This window comes from Sceloporus occidentalis, unplaced genomic scaffold, assembly GCF_023333645.1.
Source record: "Sceloporus occidentalis isolate IW3139 unplaced genomic scaffold, rSceOcc1.0.p SCAF_1, whole genome shotgun sequence".
NCBI lineage: Eukaryota > Metazoa > Chordata > Lepidosauria > Squamata > Phrynosomatidae > Sceloporus > Sceloporus occidentalis.
Genome location: NW_028316981.1, coordinates 33250224 through 33269720, shown reverse-complemented (window position 1 = coordinate 33269720; position 19497 = coordinate 33250224). Strand labels below are relative to the sequence as shown.

Below are 19497 nucleotides of genomic sequence, written 5' to 3'. Positions count from 1 at the left end.
CATTTGCATCTCAACAGAGACCCCTCTTTTGCAATCCAATATATCTCCATTCCAGTGAGGTCACAGGCCTCTTTGTAGACAGAGAACAATGGATTCCCCAAGAAGTCTCCATGCTTTGAATCAGGAACATTTTGGTAGGTGTTGAGGTAAAACATGTCAGTCCAGTCCAAATTTGAGAAGAAAAAAAAATGCTTTACCTGTAGATGCCAAGTTGATTACCTTTTCATTTGTCTTGGAAGAAATCCCACGAAGCTAAAATTTAAATGCTGGGGCCTTTAAATGTTGATATTATTCCAATTCTTATGTTGTACACTTTTTTTTTTAAAAAAAGATTGTTCTCTCTTTAGGTGGTTTTGAGTTGGAAATGTACTCTTCTCTGTAGAAATTTTTCAGTTATCCCTCATGAACAGTTAGATATTTCATTAGCAATGCTGGTTAATTCAAAATCATTTGCATTTGAAAATCCTTTGGATGCAGTGTAACTGATAAAGTTAGTCATTTTAATGATCCATTATTTATCATGAGAATGAATTAATGTGCAAACTTAAGATTTACTACATGAAACTTAAATTGCAGGAAATAATTTGGTCACCAAAATCCTCATTACTGCAGGAGGCTTGAGGGCGACAGGAAACGCAGTACCTGAAAATGTGCATTGTTAATAATCTCTCCTCATATTTTCCAAAAAATATTATCCTTGGAAATGAGTGCATGTTTCATTGATTGCAGCTCACAAAATCCACTGCTGAGGGCACACACGTCTCAGAAGGGAAAATAGCAACGTTACATCACAAGATAAATTTAACCAGCAAGAAATTAACATAAGTCTTGAGGTGAGAAGGCTTCAGAAATGAATCAAAAAGATAAAGGTGGGTGGCTGTGCCAGGCAATACTGAATGAGCATATGCTCAGTTCACAAACGTTCAGAGATGTGACAGTGGAAGTTTGGCTCCGTTGTAATTAAAACTATTCAACAGAAACAAGCTGGGGAAGCAGAAAACTATTCATTGGCAGACCTACCTGCACACTGGAGGAATTTTACAGGAATTTTTTGAGTGGGTAGGTGGGTTTTTGTTGTGTTGCTGGCACTGAGTTTTAAAGTAGGAGGAAGAGAAGTGGGAACAATTTACCTGTAGTTCTGTCTCCCTCTTTTCCTACTGCCTTCCACTTTTCACTTTGTAGTTCTTTCTAATGAGTCATACCTTCTCATGATATGGCCAAAGTACAACAGTGTCAGTTTCGTCATCATTGCTTCTAGTGAGAGTGCTGGTTTGATTTGCTCTTGGATCCATTTATTTGACTTTTTAGCAGCCCACAGGATCCATAGAACTCTTATCCAGCACCCTGTTTCAAATAAGTTGATTTTCTTTTGATTAGCCTTATTCACTGTTTAGCTTTCACAGCTATATATACAACCAGAGCCAAAATCCCTGTTTGGCACTACCTTTCTGTGGTGGTGGGATTATGTGCTACTGTGAGGCAGTAGGCTATGATGATGGTGGTAGCAATGCTGTTGGCAGGATCTCCCATGTCAGTTGGACTTTTGCTGAGGAGCCAGACTAAATGTACCAGATAGCTACTGGGCAGCAGCAGCAGTGGGATGGGTGTGTGTGTGTGTGTGTGTGTGAGAGAGAGAGAGAGAGAGAGACGCCATAGGTAATGGTAAAGATGCTAATACAATGCAGAAGAAGGCAATGAAAAACCATTCCTGAAGCCTTTTTTCTTAGAAATGTGTATCATGAGATACTACAGAATAATGAAAAGGTAGATGGAAAGGGGGAATAAGTCAGTATTTACATGGACTCCACCGTATTGCTGTACAAGGATTCTGCACTGTGAAAGTGACATTAGATGTGATTGGTTTTAAATGAGAGCCATGCCTTTTAAGGCTACTGAGTAATTAAAAAGTGTATCTGGCTTTAGCAATGTCCTTCCTAAATACTGTTACTTAGTAAAGGCTGTTGGTGTTTCTGCATATGTAAAATGGCAATCTCTACAGATTCCACAGATGGAGTACTGATCTACCTTTACCTTGTACAGTTAAATTCAAGATTCTTTTCCTAGATGGAAGAAGTCATTTTTCAAACAAACAAACAAACAAACAAATGGCTAAAGGCAACAGTTGTTAACTCTGCCCTGGCTTTGACTTTTATGTTATTGTATTTTTGAGAGTCAATATGGTGTAGTAGTTTGACCATTTGACTATGACTCTGGAGACCAGGGTCTGAATGCCTGCTCAGTCATGGAAACCCACTGGGTGACCTTGAGCACATCACACTCTCAGCATCAGAGGAATGCAAAGGGAACCCCCCTCTGAACAAATCTTGCCAAGAAAATCCCCATGACAGGTTTCCCTTAGAATCACCATAAGTTTGAAACAACTTGAAGTCATACAACAGCAAGAACAACAAATAACATGTATTGAACCCAGAGTTATTCCCCAGTGTCCTGACCCTTTTTTGTTTTTAAGCTTTGCAGTAAAGATATGTGACCTGTTATGACCCAGCTCCATACATGTCTTCATCTCTTCTGCCTTCTACAGTCAATGCTGCTTACAGGGACGTAGTTAGGATTTTAGTGATCCAGACTAAGTGCCACCATTATAATGGGGCTTGGGTGTGGCGGCGCAGCAGCACACACCATTCATTTTTCTAGTGGAAGGGGGGGGGGTCTCGACCCCAAGAACACCCCCATCCCCCCGGCTACGTCCCTGCTGCTTATACAAATGGTATCCACATAGCTCTTATTAGGCATTCTTAGTTGAAAACAGAAAGCTAACAGATAGTTTCAGGAGGAAGAAAGTTCACTGTGGAAAGGGCTGTACTCAATATGTATGAATGCCTACTGGAGGGAAGAATATGTGTGTATTGCAGTAGAAAATGTAGGGTGAGGTCTTTCAGGTAATACAGAGTATCTGAGAAAGAGCTCAGGCAAATCTTTATTGTCTTTCGAAGTGTTGAATTAGATTTCAGAAGCTGGAGTCAGAAGTATGTAAGCCATAATATATTCAGTTCTAAAAGTTACAATGCTTAATACCTTTTGGGATCTAATGCTTCCCTTGCTGATTTTATGACTCCTTTCCTGTGAAACGCTTTCTTGTTATGTATTCAAGTGGCAGAATGCAACTGTAGTTATGGTCAATGCGGTTGCCCCAAAGCTGGTGAGGTTTCTCTCATGAGAAGTCTAAATCTGTTTGTTCATGTTCCTTCTGCCTACAAATAGCAGCATGCCCAGCAACAGAACCTTGCCTCTTTGCTGCCTAGGGCATCTTTTTATTTCTTGAGTGGGAGGGAAGTAAAGCCAACACGTCTTGATTCAGTGGTTTGAAAAACAGGGAGTGACTATTATACTGCTCCTTCTGTAACCCTCTCTGTGTTAATATAGTTTAGGAGTACACCTAAAGATATAAGGTGGGCATGTGGTAAGATGAGTGTCATACTGGCACACTCAGTAAGTATTTTATTTTTATCTCATCTTTCTCCTGGCATGACACACAAGGTGATCTTATTTTTATGAACAGGTGTGAGCTTAAATCTTTCTTTCTGGTATTTCTGTATTGCCCCCCAGTCCACAAGGACTTCCAAGGCGATGAACAAGTAAAAGCAGTCAAAACAGCTAAATATAGTTTTGGTTTAAAAAAAAGCCCCAAATATATTAAACTACTCTTTAATTTTTTTAAAAAATCTAAAAACAATCCTGAAATACATTTTTAAGATAATTAAAACAGAGTGGTTTGAAATATTAAAAGGTCATGTGGAACAGCACTATTTTAGCTGCCCGCCAGAAGCTCAAAGCAGATGGAGCCAGCTTAATGAGTTCCATAATTGGTCCATATATGTACCATTAGGTCCTTACTGCCATATATTTGCAAGAGGAAAACAGTTTCCTATAATAGCTGGCTATCAAAGCAGCCTACATATCACTCTGAACATACTTCATCCCTTCTGATTTAGGAAGCTAAGTGGGCTTGGGCCTTGTTAGCACTTGAACTGGATATCACCAGTGAATACCAGTGACTGCAAACAGGGATATTGAATAATTTTGCCAGTCAGAGTTTGCACTGTGGGGCTCCATGGAACAGTGTTCTAACATACTGAGTTAAGGACCTTCGTATGTTGCTCTTTTCCTATTTCCTTCTAAAATGGTTTCCCAAGCCTTTCTGCCAAACCTGCACCTACCTACTCTCTCTCTGTCTCTCTCTCATAAATGTGAAGATATCAGAGCAGGTGGGATGAGGGAGAAGACAGAAAAGATATCCAGTTGAGAAAGAGCACATAGAAATGCATTTCATCTAGTTTCACAATGGGTCCATATAGCTTGGAAATTTTTGCCCTATGGACTTGATCTAGCTTTCTGGGATACAATACCCAGCATGTGGCACCTCTTTACTGCCTGAAGCCCCATCTTCTAAGGTGTAAACTGGAACAGGAGAAAGCCAAGCAAGAACCTTCTAGCTGGAAAGCATATAATTGAGCATTCACTATTTAGAACAGAACAAGCAAGTGTAGTCCATTGGCTATATGAGGCCTTGAAATCCACTTTTGCATCCGCCTGCAGTTTGCAACCAGAACAAAAGGCTCAGGGCAAAAGGACTTTCTTTCTTGTGGCTCCATTGCCTTGAGCTCTAGCAGCAAAATGGTGGTGATGGGCATCCAGCTGGTGGTCTCCCTTCTTGTGGCCAGCATCATGCCGAAGATGGCTCCTGACTGGTCCTTTGCCCGATGGCTTCTCTGCAATGGAAGGTTACATCACTACAAACATCCCTCCGAAGAGGAGCTCCTAGCCCTGGCAGGCAAGCAAAAGCCAAAGGGCAAGCGAGAATGGAGGATCAATGGAGATACGGATGAGAAGCCCTCCTCGGTTCCCAGAGATATCAATTTGCAGCTGGAGAGCAGCCCCATCACGACCATGGAGGCTCTGGTCCTCTGCTATTTCCTGGAATAACAGTGGTACTTCGACTTTGCGGCCTACTCCGCTCTTGTCTACCTCTTCACTGAAGGTTACTACTGTCTGGTGGATGCCCGGAAAGAAGCCGACATTGGGATCCTCTGGTGCTTGCTCGCCATCGTCTTCTCCATAGAAATCTTCTTCATGGTGATGCGGCATTACTTCCGCTCCAAGGAAGGTGGGGAGCACTCCGTTTGCCTGGCTTTCACCTTCTTCTTCCTTCTGATCGCCATGGTGGTCCTCGTCATCTGTGAAGTCTATTTTGAATTTGGCCTTGACGCAGGGTTGACCAACATCAGTGACAGCCTGGAAGTCTTACTGAGGGAGGAAGGTTGGGAGTGGACGATCCCTTTGAGTAAGTTAACCTTCAGGCCGGCCCTGGCGGCTTCCTGACCTTTCCAGGCCTACGACTGGCTCAGACTCATCTAGATGCCCTCAAGATGAAGGGCAACTGGCTTTTTCTTGCCCTTTTCTTGTTGATTAATAGCAGCTAGAAGTGATGTGACAGTACTAGTAGTGTGGTCCTTGTAGCAGGTATGAAAACTGTGCCCCCAGCCAACATAAGCTGCTTTATAACCAACATTTTGACAGCATCAGGTTAGAATGGAGGAGCAATTGTTATTTCCATCCTATAATGGCATGCTGGCCAGACTTTGCTCATCCTCTGGCCAAATTTTCCAAAAAATTGGTGTTTTCATGATGTGATGAGATGTTTTATAAGCATAGTCAGTTTTGGTGCAGAGACTCTTAGTTATTGGGACTGTCTTTGATTTATTTTTTGTTACTTGTTTGAACTTCCATATCATTGTTTGCTTTACTTGAATTGTTACTGGTGTTCAAATATTAGAAATGCCACTCATTTCTACAAATTGGGAGCTTATGTTTAAATATTGATAGACTTCTGTGGGAGATGTTCGTATAGCACTTCCCTTTGTATAGCACTTTGCTTTAAGCATTTGTTGAGCTGGGTTGGGGTGGTGGAGGATATTATAAAAGAAGACCCCTCCTTACAGAATCCCTCATTGAAAAGTTGTATTCTGATTCGACTACAGGTAAAAACAGATTCAGCCTTGCTTCTGTCACCTTCTGTTAGAATCTTTGCCTTTCCTTTGGTTCCCATTGACCTAGGACACTTGGGAAGGAAATACTTTGAAAGTAGCAATTTGCAATGTTAGGGGGAAATAGATTTGAGACATTTCTGACTGTTCACAGTTGCACTTGTTTCAGGAATTTTGATAGTCCTACATCAGGCAGGTTGTAGTATCTCATATCAACCCCTGGGGTAGATATGGGTTCTGCACTGAAGGAATAGTTTCGACCTTCTAATAGCAGAAGTCCTACCACACACACACACACACACACACACACACACACACACACACACTCCAGAAGGGCATCCTAACCTTGACTTGGTTTGCTGATGTTAGAAACAAAATCTTGTACTAGTTGCCCCCCCCCCCCCCCCGGACTTGGATCCACACTTACATTTGGCTACAACTCCAAACTTTATCAACCACTAAGTAAAAAGATCTTGTTTCGCCTTTAAGACTAACTGAAAGAAATTGGCAGCATGAGCCTTCATAGACTTCAGACTACTTCCTCAAATGCATTTGGTGGAATGGAAAGCCAGGGACCAACCTATATAAGTCATCTGTGTGCAAGAATGTCAATTCAAACACAAAATCCTATGTTTATGGAAATGAAGTGACAGATCCAGTTTTAACAATGGTCAATAATATACAGTTTTGACAATTTACCAAACTACAGGAATCTCACATTTCCTGAACAACTTAACGCTTAGCAACACAGATTTTGGTTTGTGTATTTATTTTGTGCATGGGAATAAAATTTTATTTTATTTTTTTAAAAGCAGGTGTTTTTTTAAAAAAAAGAAAGGAAAAGAAAAAAAATATGATAACCAGGAATCATGAATGATTAAACTCAAGTGACACTTGGGATTTCACTTCTTCACATTTATGAAATATTCTTATGCCATTTATATACCAAATGCCCAAAAAATAAAAAAGGTACTACAGAGCTACTGAAGTACTGCCTTCAAGACTTTTAAGCCCCATCCTCTACTTATGTTGAATACTTGCTGCAGCATTCAAGCAATATAACATGTATTCATGCAATATTTTAAACACAATAGAATTATAAAGGTAACATTATATAATGATGGAAACACCTTAGCTACACACAAACTATACATCAGAGCAAAACAACACTAGCTATATTTTCTGGTGTGGATATTATTTGTAGACTAACATAAAAAGACGCTTTAGTATAATAATTTGAAGGGGAGGCAAGTTATGTTATATACCTTAAGAAGTGATGGTGATCAGAAGATGGCGTTAAAGCTGAGAAAAAATACCACTAAATTAGTTTGTTTTAAATAATTAATTTCTGAACTGGCATGAGCAGAGAAATACAAGAATGGCCTTGATGGTTCAAACTAAGCTCTGCCTTATCCTTCCTTTATCTCTTATTATGTTGTTGTTGTGTGCCTTCAAGTTGTTTCCGACTTATGACAATCCTAAGATGAACTTATTATGGGGTTTTCTTGGCACATTTCTTCAGACGGGGGCTGCCATTGCCATCCTGTGAGGCTGAAAGAGTGTGACTTGCCAAGGTCACTCAGTGGTTTTTCATTATACCCTGCCTTATATCAGATGTTCTCAGGGAAGCTTATCTCACACTAAAATTCCCATTGTAGAGAGATCTTGTAGCAGCTTTAAGACTAACTGAAAGAAAGAAATTGGCAGCATGAGCTTTCGTAGACTTCAGTTTACTTCCTCCAATGCATTTGGTGGAGTGGAAGCCCGGTACAGACATATATGTGCCATTATATTAAATGGTAACAGAGGAATATCACATGGTTCAAATGCTGACTTGCACTTTGTTGATTGTAGAGGTGTCATGAAAGAAACAGGAGGAAAGTGTATTTTGTATCCCAGACCAGTGGTTTGTAGGAAACAGATTATTAAAAGTGACTAACAAGACACTAATTTCCATTGTTTGTAGTGAATATGGCTAGCTAGGATCTGTTGGCTCTTTCAAAACTGAAACTACAGCAATAAGAAACCATCTACATGAATTTTTTCTATGTCACATGGACAAATGTTGAAAGAGTTATGAGTTCAATATTCTGTTGAATAATAAGGAATCTTTACAGTGCTGCAGTGTAAGCCTAAATCCCATTGCTGGTCCCAACCAGAGTTTATTGTTGTTGTGTGTCTTCAAGTCATTTCCAACTTATGGTGACCCTAAGGGTTTTTCTTGTCAAGTTTCTTCTGAATGGGTTTGCCATTGCCATCCTTTGAGGCTGAGAGAGTATGACGATCAGGGCCACCCAGTGGGTTTCATGGCCAAACGGGGATTCAAACCCTGTTCTCTTAAGTCATAGTCCAGTGCTCAAACTACTACACCATGTTGATTCTCTCTCTCTCTAGTAGAGTACACCCACTGAATCAGTAGAACTTATACAAATGTTGATTTATCAAATTCTTATTTATTAACTGGGTCTTCTTTAGCTGGGATGAGCACTTGGATTTAGGTTAATGTCTTTCAGCCCCTGAAAGGTAACCGAGAATCATATCCTGCTCCATCTTTAAGCAAGGTGGTGGTGTTATCCTTAGAATGGCATCAGCCATCATTTAAAATAAGATAAATCTGTGAAGGATAAAAAGAACAGTTTTTTCCTCATATCTAACCTGATATCTTGGCTCCAAGGTGAAGCTAAAATTGGAGGCTAGACCTGTGGTCACAGTGGCTCACTAATACCTACTTTTAATCCTCAGTAATCCTGTGCTGCATCATTTATCCTATAGGCATGAAATTTAGTACTGCCACAGCTATGCAGACATTTGTGAAGAGAGGAAGGAGGGAATAAACAGAAATACATTTTACAATTGCTTGCCAGTTAAATGAGTGGTAGTAATATGTGTAGCCCTGCTGTCAAGCCAGGTGTCACCTATCCTATCCTATATCTGTGCATTTCATTTTTACTGCCCAATTGTAGTATCCTCCATTTCTCCTTGTTGAAATTCATTTTGTTAGTTCTGGCCCAGGTTTCTCCTCACTTAAGGTTGCTCTGAATTCTGATCCTTTCTCCTGGGGTATTAAAACCCCCAACTCTATTAATATTCCCTATCATGAGATTACCAGCAGTATTTCCCTAAATTTACTTTGTCTAGAATGCATGGTCACACATATCTCGCCACTTTTCACTGCACTACCACCACATCCCTATTTTTTCTCTTTCCCATAATTTTTACCCAGATGCTCTCAACTTGACTTCCAGGATTTAAGTCATGGATTTGATCACAGTTGTATAATACTACTAGATTTCCCTTCTGGTTTGGTCTGTTTCTCTGAAATAGGTTATATCATTTTATTACTATAATCCAATAATGAGATTCATCCCACCAGGTTTCAATGATTAAGCCATTTGAAATAACAATACCAGCTAAGTATCCCTTGTTCAGAATTCCAAAATCTGAAATACAGTCGGCCCTCCACTTTCGTGGGGGTTAGGGGCAGAAGACCCCCATGAAAGTGTAAAAACCACAAAAAACCTAGGGGCCCTACAGGTCCTGCCCACCTTCCCTCCTTGGCTTCTCTCAGCCCAGGGAAGCTGGATGAAACCAAAAACTCACAAATAATCAAAACCTCGATCATCAGAGCCGTAGAGATGGCAGACTGTAATTCAAAATCCAAAATTGTCCATATTGGTGGCTGAGATAACACCTTTGCTTTCTGATGGTACAGTACACGCAAACTTTGTTTTATTCACAAAAGTATTAAAAATAGTATGTATAAAATTACCTTCACGCTATGTCTATATCATGTATAAGTAATATAAATGAATTTCTTGTTTAGATCTGGGTCCCATCTCCATTCTTATATATATGCAAATATTCCAAAATCCCCCCCCCCCCCAAAAAAAAAAAAATCAGACACTTCTGGTTCCAGGCATTTTGGCTAAGGGACACTGAACCTGTAATAGTTACTTAAATGGGGACTTGATTTTCAATAAGAAGGTAAAGTGGTCCCCTTTCCTATTTATTGTCACACTTTGCCTGTCAAAAAACATAAATTTATCTCCAGACCTACTAGCATGGGATCTTCCTAAGATGGCTTCCTACAGGACAGGAAGAGATCCACATCTCAAGAGGAGAGTCACATTGGCACTATACATAACTGGCGTAAAGTGCGCCCTCGTCATGTGCTAGGGGTTGGCCAAGGGCGCACCGTCCATACGTGCCTCACCCCTAGCACGTGACGACGATGTCAAAATGGTGGAACCCTGTACACACGGGCGCCACCATTTTGACGTGATGGACGGCTAGTGTCCGCACGTCCCGGTGTGATTGTGACGCTGCGAGTGTGCCATTTGGCCTTAAACTGTCTAGGTTAGGGTTTCAAAGGTAGCTTGAATTGGGCTGCTTGAATTAAGGAGCAGCAAGTGCAGTTCTTTTGGAATTAGAATCATAGAATCATAGAGTTGGAAGAGACTGCAAGGGCCATCTAGTCCAACCCCCTGCCATGCAGGAAATCCAAATCAAAGCATCCCTGACAGAATTGCCATAATGTGACTCCAGTTGACTGGGCTTGTTTCAGTTGTGGCCACTGGATTTTTTGTACTAGTCCCATGTGTGATTGGCAGCAGATTGTTGGTCAAAACCTGTGTTGTGGTCCACAATAGTGCATAAACACCAGAACTGTTCCTCAGCACAGTTTACCAATCCTGAAGTAAAGGCATTGTGAATTGCTCTTGGTTGGAGAATTTTGATTTAATTCCATTGGACTTGGAAGAAAGTAAGTAATGTATGATTTAACTATATTTAATTTTCTTGGTTCATGTTTTAAACTGTTGCTCCGTACACTAAACCACAGGTATGAGAGATATGATGTATGTTAACTTGGGAGCAGTCCTCCGAAGCATTTCTTTGAAATGAAAACATTTGACTTGTATCTATATATCTCTGCCACAATAAATTAAAGAACCCCCTTGAGAATCAAAACAGGTAAAATCAAATATTGCCAGAAATGTAAGTAAACCCATGCATGTTGTTTGCAATGTGTAATTCCAAATACTTATGCTTTGAAAAAACAACCAGAAAAACTTGAGAGTGATTTTCAGGCTTTTAGAACTGGCTTTGCTATTCATTAGCATTTCACATGGCTACCCTGTTAAGTTATGCATTGTAAGACAGATATTGAAAGGTATTTTAAATGATGGATATACTAACATCTCTAAAACAAAATAAGAATGTGAAAAATGACTTCTCTGTACAGAATATTTAAAGTTGTAAATGGATAGGCAAATAATGAGTGATCAAATGTAATACATGAAATGTTTAGCTCCAATATTTTTGGTTATGTTTATTGTTCCAATGACTTCATCTGAATTTCTTTATTGATTTGTAGGCTTACCATTTTGACTTTATTTTTAGGGTTTTTTTCAATTCTAGTGTGAATCTACCAAAATATTTTCTGCATTGAAAGGAAGGGGAAATGATTTTACTCTTGTTGCCTATCAAAATTTTCTATCAAACGCAAAGCTTTGTTACCGAGAGGGCACCCACAAATTGCATTCAATGGGGAAATTGTTTTAGCTCAATAGGAGAGGGCTTTGGTAATGTAACCGGGGTTCTTAAGCCTTTGTATACCTATCTTTAGTCTCAGCAGAACTTTTTCTGAGGCCTTTCCCCCCAAAGTAGGCCTCCTTTAAAAGGATTTGAATCGGTTAAATTTGACCATGATATCTGGTCTGTCTCCCAGTGCTTTAACCATAAAGATCTCCCTGTTATAGATGCTACTGTGATGGCATATTCAGCAAAAGCTGCTGAATTCTCAGTGCCATCTGCCACAAACTGGAGTGCCTTATATGCTTTCCTGAGTGCCTATTCTAAAGGATGAGCACTTATACTTTTGTCACATACAAAAATATATATTGAATCCTTAGCAATCCCTTGCAAACATTGGAGCTGCTGTTCCTGCTCTTACAGCCAAAGCTGAAACTTCACATGTCTTCTTTAGGTTGGTATATCTACTCTTCTGCCTGTCGCTCTCTACAAGTGGTATAGACCGTGAAACTGATGCTCTAGTCAGCACATCTTTAAATGGCACTGATGATACCTCCATTGCTGACTTCTTAAATGTATACTATTTCTGAGATAGGTTTGACAAATGATTAGTGCTTAATGAAACTTCCCATTCTAGGTCACTCAGCTCATTAAAAATGTTTTGCAGTGGAATTTTAGGAATTTTAATGGGTTTACACCATTCCCCCGCCTGGAAAGTAAAGGCTTCTAGTGACACAATTCTACTTTCTACCTCCAGGTGTGTGTGCCCCAGAAGGACCCAGACCTTATCAGGCCCACTGTGAGGATATTATCCCATGATCTCCGCTACCTTTCTTTTCCTCCTCCTCCACTCCGTCCTACATATGTTAACTAGGAGGGACAATTGTGCCTCCTTCAAGGCCTAGTCCCTTTCCCTGGGGCCTTAAGTCAACATAGATATTAATTAATACTTTGTCCAGGCCTTTCTCTCCCCTATGCTCTCCATGCCTTATCTAGGATGGAAGAAAATAATATATGCTTAAATGTTGCCTTATTTTCTGTTTCTTAAACTTTCCAGACTTCTTAGGGGGTGGTCTATGACTTGCAGTCTAGAGTACAGTAAGGTAAACAAGCATTTCAATTTTCCTGCTGAAGGTCACTGTACAATAATTAATTTATGATAATAAGTATCGGTTGTATTAAATTACATTATGAGTCACTTTATAATTTATATACAATCACATCAAATTAAAATGATTAAAATTAAAATTATTAAAATGGTTGTGCAATTTGTCAGGCTTGGCTACCGTGAATACTCGATAAGCTGGTGATACGTGACCTTAAAAATAAAGGGAGACAAAGTACAAAGCAAAAAATGGTGGAGGAACAAAATGTTGCGAAAATGGGAAGGAATTTTTCAAGTGCACTGAAATAATAATAATAATAATAATAATAATAATAATAGTAGTAATAATAATAATAATAATAATAATAATAATAATAGGAAGGAAGAGACTACTCCCTCCATGCTGCCAATTTCTTTGTTTCAATTAGTGTCAAAGATGCTACAAGATCTCTCTACATAGTGACAACTTGTAAGCAACATTGATATGTGATTTTTGTAATAATTTTAATAAAATTAATGGGAGAAAAAAGAGCATCAAGAAAATGAAATATGACCCCCAAGATGGCTCCTCAGTCTCTCAGTGGGAAAAGGAAAGGTGAAACCATATACACTTGTAGTACATCTTGCCATTCAGCTTTGCTTGTGATGATGGGCTATTATTCAGTCTCTTTTTTAAAAATTGCCACCAACAACAACCTCCCAAGGAAACTGTTTTGTTTCTTACCGGCCCTCTGGGTCTGACATTTATGGTCTCAAAGTACTGGCACACAGAAAATGCCAATATCCTTGTTAATGGGAGATAAAATAGTAGGTAGCACAGACAAATCATTCTTTCTGTGTGTTTAGGCATTCACTGGCCATACACAATTTGAACAAGGACAGTTCAGAGTCAGTGAGAAATAGATGATGTTGGTAATGATAAAAAGTTGAAGAATGACCTCTGAAGGCATAAAATCCTTCTGTTCACTCCCTGCTCTCTAACCCTCAAAATTACCGTAGATCATCAGTTTTCTCTAAAGGGAAAGAATGGGGAAAGTGTTTTCAGACTTGTGAAGGAAGATGTCCCTGAAGCTTGCTTATCTCTGTCTGTCTGTCTGTCTGTCTACCTATTTTAGGTTGGCAAAATCTTGATGACTATACACAACACAGAGCACAAGAGCAATAATCAAACTTGGATTATTTCCTGGAAAAATTATATCCAGCCATTAAAAATATACGAAATAAGCCTTGAAAATAAATTCACAAAAATATTAGCCTGTTTTACAAAAACGATAACACTACTAGCCTACTAAGGGCTGGTACATCAGGTTGAAGAATCCAATTCATCCTGCAACAGCCCACTGCTAGTGATAGGCAAAGATTACTGTTTGCGGCTGATGAACAATAAGAACAAGTTACCTTAACTGGCATACCTTATTGGTACACCTTAATACCAATATTATTGGTATTATTCCATATATTTACAAGTTTATCTCAGTATTTTATTCCTTTCCAATTTTTTCTTGTCCTCAATTTAAGTGTCAGTCAATTTACATACACATGTATGTGTGTGTTAGGTCTTAATAATATTCAACATTTGAAACAGATGTCTCAGCCTATTTGTTTTTTCTCACTTTCACTTCAAACCAATCCTTCTTGAAGTTAATTATTGATTTTTCTTTGACTGATATTGTCAATCTATCCATTTTGGCAAGATCAATAAGTTTTAATAGCCAATCATCTAGTGATAGTAGTATCTTTTCTGTCCATGCCTGGTCAAATAATATTTTGGTGTCTGTGACCATATAAAACAATAATAAAAAAATCACGTTTTTCATTTTGGCTCTTTGTCATGTTCATAAAAATGTTTCCTGTTTCATTGGGATCTTAATTTTTAGAATTTCATCTATTATTGTATGAATTTAGATCCAGATTTCCCCCTGACATTTTACAGTGTCACCACATATGAAAGAATGTTGCATCTCCCAACATTCTTCATTATCACTTTTGTATATTTTCCCTAATTTCTCTGATGTTAGATACCATTTTGTAGTAGCTTTCTTTCGTATCATTACAAAATATGTATTTTAAATTCTTATCCCACATTTGCCCCTGCTTTTCTAATTCTATGGTCTGGCCTATATTCTGCACCTGTGTGATCATGTATTTTTATTGTTTCTCCTCCCATCTCTATTTTTAAATTATTATTATTATTATTATTATTATTATTATTATTATTATTATTTAAAGAAACACAAACACACATCCTGAATGTAAATATTTCTTCTCAGTGCACTGCCTTCTGACATAATTTGAATAAAGGCATGATATTGTTCTCTTCACTGTGCTGCGGCATATTCCTGAGAACTGACACACTCACACATTGTAAGATGTGTCAGCTTAAACAGAAATGGTCCTCTTGTTAAAATTAGAACTTGCTTTTAGAATTTTTTTTAATGTGTGGAGAGGAACCTGATGTTGAGACTTCTGTCACTATTACTTGACATCAAGGGCTGGAGGAGTGAAACCCAGTACAATATTCATTAGCACGTTTCATAACTGTCTTTCCTAGAATATTAGAAACATTCATAAGTAGAAGGGAAATGGCTTTGGCATTTCAATGTATACTTCATCTTTTCCTTCTGTGTATGTGTAGGCTCAAAAGAAGGTTCTGTAAGACCTAATTTTAATTTTGTGAAATAAAGGAATATTTCCTTTTGACGAAAACTTTGGCATGAATTGATATATTGTGGACCTGTTCTGCAGTCGTATTGTCAGAGCTACAAAAGAAAAAAAGAGGGTTCAGAGAGTAGGATTGCTAGTATTGCAGGTTTTACTGGATTTTAGGCATGCTATTTGGTGTCTGTTTGGACTTTCATCTGCTCCATGTTCTCATTTTAAAAGTGTTGTTTGCTAGCCCATCTAAAAGCTGGGTTGGTAGTCAAAACATATAGTCCTGTTGTCTTGAGCAAGATGAGCTTGCTACTACTTTTGAGTGTTTAGTCAATATGTGAAGTCTTAGCTTCATAGTAATTTCAGTGCTTGAGTGACCTTTTCCCAGTTCTCAGGAGCACATTTGAAACTTTCCAGAGAAGTAGACATGTTAGTCTGTGACAACCAAAACAACAGCACAACATCTTCTGGTACCTTAAAGACTAATAGGTTTGATTCAGCGCAAGCATTTCCAATATAAACATTGGTTGCCATAGGCAGGAGAAGTGTCACATCTCACTACTTCTGGGAGCTCTCATGTGTGCAAAAACCCTCCCTGAACAAATCTTGCCAGGAAACCCCTATAGTTAGTTTCCGTTATTGTTGTTGTTGTGTGTCTTCAAGTCATTTTCTGACTTATGGCCACCCCATATCATGCAGTTTCTTGGCAAGATTTGTTCAGAGGAGGTTTGCCTTCCCCGAGGCTGAGAGCATGTGACTTGCCCAAGGGCACCCAATAGGTTTCATTACCAAGAGGGGAATTGAACCCTGGTCCAACACTCAAACCACATGCTAGTTCTCAATTCAGTTGTTACCCAGCTTTGATAAAGTGTAGACTCTGATGTTCCAGTGTGATTTCCTTAAGTGCTTTTGAATGGATATTTGTGTTTCATCACAATGAATTAAAATCTTTTGGAAGTCTATTAGAAGAGTTTAATCCCTTTCTTACTCTTTGCAGGATCATTTCATTCACTCACATATTTCAACTTAGAAATGTCAAATTGTGAAAAGATTGTAAGTATCAGAGCAAATCAGAGGTTATTTTTGGATTTTCAAACCCTAAATTCCTATAAAAGCAGCATACATTTAGAAAAAAGTTTTTATGATCCTCAATTTTGCAGGCCTGTTTATGTATGGGTGACCTTGGGCAAGCCACATGCTCTCAGCCTCAGGCGATAGAGGTGTCAGACACAAGCAAGCAGTAGTTGACATGGGCTAGAAAGAGGAATAGGAGCCGCTGCCACATGAGTGAGTGGGAGAGAAAGGGGCAGGAGATGGAGGGCCAGGGGATGATTAATGTTCAGCAAGAAGGATAACGATGCAGCCTTCCAGATGTTGCACTGCCATTCCCAGCAGTCCTAGCCCACAGAGCTAGTGATGAGGTATTCAGTTCAACAACATCTGGAGGAATGCAGGATTTCCATCCTTCCCTTAGACTATACTGTATTTACTCAACTACTTTATTCAGCTTTTCTGTATACAATTTGCAGTGTTTAATGGCATAAAACTGGCGCTATCCTGCTACCTTATTCTTGACATGCTCAATATTAATTTATTAATATTAATGTAAGTATAGTTCTTTTTTTAACCTTGTTATTATTCACCTTTTAAGAGCAGGCTGTTGACAGGTCTGCCTTCACTGTCAGCGTATCTAGACTTGGATATCTAGACTTTCATTAAATATGATGAATGTTTTAATATCTTGAGCATTTCACATGTGGGCAAAAAAATCCACCCAGCTCTGAATTTTTTGAGCTGCAAATGCAAATATAATACAACATTTCAAGTTCAAGTGAAATATAAAAATAGCGATTAATTTCCAATGGAGTCAGTGGTGGAAAAACTGATTTTATTACAGAAAGTATAGTGCATGATAGGTGGGGATGTTCATTTGGGGTATGAAACCTAGTATTAATTATTTGCACACTATTTTGTAAACATCTGTTAAAGCTCTTGAAAAACAACAATTAAAATGTCTAGAAATGTAAAATTGAATTAGAATTGTACAAGCCATTGTATTCCCCAATATCATGTATGGAAATGAGAGCTATCCAGTTAAGAAAGAAGATAGGGAAAAAATCAATTCATTTGAGAAGTGGTGCTGGAGAAGAGTGCTAAGGATCCATGGGAAGCTGCTTTATTTTGCCCATCTGTTTAACCCCATAGGGAACAACCAGCTCCAGTTTTTAACCCATTATTTCCTGAAAGAGACTTCCTGAGATGAGGTAGCTAATATTATGTTAGGAAAAAGTATCTGTTTATCCTTATAACAAATCTGTAGGACAACCTTTCGAATACAATATTTTTAAATTTAGCATTTACCTTGATTTTATCATACCAAAGAAAACTATGCCACCAAAATCTTAAATTATGGCCTTCAAGTTCTAAGAGTCTCCCATCTCCAGGCAATATCCATTTTTTTAATCATACAAAACAACAGGCCTTATAATTTAACATTAGGGACTCCCAAGCTTTCCCTTTCATTAGCATCAAGCTGTGTTTTAAACTTTATTCCAGGCTTCTTTGCCTGCCAGACAAATCTAGAAGTCTGTTACTGACATTGCACACAACTTATTCCATTTCTTAAAATATGGATCATTTAAAAGAGAAATAAAAGCCTTGGCCCAACATTTGCTTTTATTACTGCGATTGTACCCAAAAGGGATAAATGTAATATTCCAAATTTTTCTAGGTCTTTTTCAATTTCTTTTCAGACATTTTCATAGTTGTTTAGAAATAATAAACTCTTGTTCTTCTTCATAATTGTAATTCAGAAATATTTAATCCTTTTTCCGGTTTAAAATTTGAAAAAGCAGTTCATTGTTGTCTTCTTAATTCATATTTTTAGTTAACAAATTGTTTTGTGACAGTTCACTTAAAATTTAGAGCATGTCCCAAACATTGTAATTTTTTCCAAAAAAGGGCCTTCATTGAGTCCCGTGGATTTTGTGTCGTTAACGCAAGAACATCTACAATAAACACCCAGTTTATACTGTTCTTTTTTTAAAAACCTTTAAATCATAGAGTCTGTTGTTTTGTCTAATATTCCTTAACAGGGTCTCAAGTGACAAAATAAACAGTAAAGGTGAGAGAGGACAACCACGTTTGGTTTCCTTTTGTATTTCAGTTGATCTCGATACATTGCCATTTACTAAGACTTTTGAGCAGAGTAGAATGTCTTTGAAGCAACTTGTAATTCTGATGGATATTAAAATTCATTGCAATATCTCTGGGTATCTCCATTCTGTAACTCCTGCTGCTACTTCTGCAGTAATCTCTGGTTGACTGCTTTTGGTTTTGTATGCATTCGTAGAATAAAGTGTGCTTATTTTGTATTTGTTTTCTCTGTAAATGACTGCCTTTGTTTATTCATATATTTATTGCAGACTTGTAATTCACCATAGCTAGAAAAGATCAGTTGGTAGTTATCTAGTTTTTGTTTTAAAAAGAAGGGAAATATGCAATTCATGTTTTTTGCAATGCACTGTTAACTTTTTCCACTCTTGTATCTTGAAAACCTTTCTGTGCCCCACTCTTCTATCTTTGAAAGCATTCCCTTACCTTGTATGTTTTCAGTCCTTCTGATTCACTTCCTAGAGTGCTAGATTCATGCTAGAGACTTTCATTCTTGCTTTGAATACTAATATACATATAAGCTATAAGTTAAAGGTTTAGACCCCACTATGCAGCCAAACTAATAATAAGGAGACACTATGGGGGGAAAACAATACAAACAAAAGTTAGCCAGCTATTTCAAGTGAGCAATATTTTCAGAGAATTTGTCCACAGAATAAGACTACTAGTTTGTGGTGCTAGATTGGGAACAGTCTAGGGTGGGTTACAGACCGCCGAAATGCGGCGGTCTGCTGCTGCTGCCGGTTGCTGCATCCAGGAACCGCAGCAGCCAAATGGCGCGGTTCCTGGACGCAGCAAAGAAGGAGCGCGAAAATCACGCTCCTTCTTGCTCCCTGGAAGAGATGCCGCGATGCACTAGTCGCGCACTCACGGCGTCACTTCCAGGGCGTGATGTGCGGACACAGAGCGTCCGTTACATCAAGATGGCGGCGGCTGTGTGGAACGGCCGCCGCCATTTGTTACAGACTCAGTCCGTGCTAGGGTTAGGGGCCTCTGGAAGAGATGCCCCTTTCTAACCCTAGCACGGAC

The 19497-nt window shown here is 38.7% G+C and overlaps 1 protein-coding gene and 1 pseudogene across 19 annotated transcripts in view; both read left to right on the top strand.

Annotated features, from left to right (window-relative positions):
- Positions 1 to 19497, top strand: part of LOC149321295 (membrane-associated guanylate kinase, WW and PDZ domain-containing protein 1) — a 607636-nt gene that overhangs the window by 284583 nt on the left and 303556 nt on the right. The window lies entirely within an intron of this gene.
- On the top strand, positions 4636 to 5441 carry LOC149321297 (transmembrane protein 161A pseudogene; annotated as a pseudogene).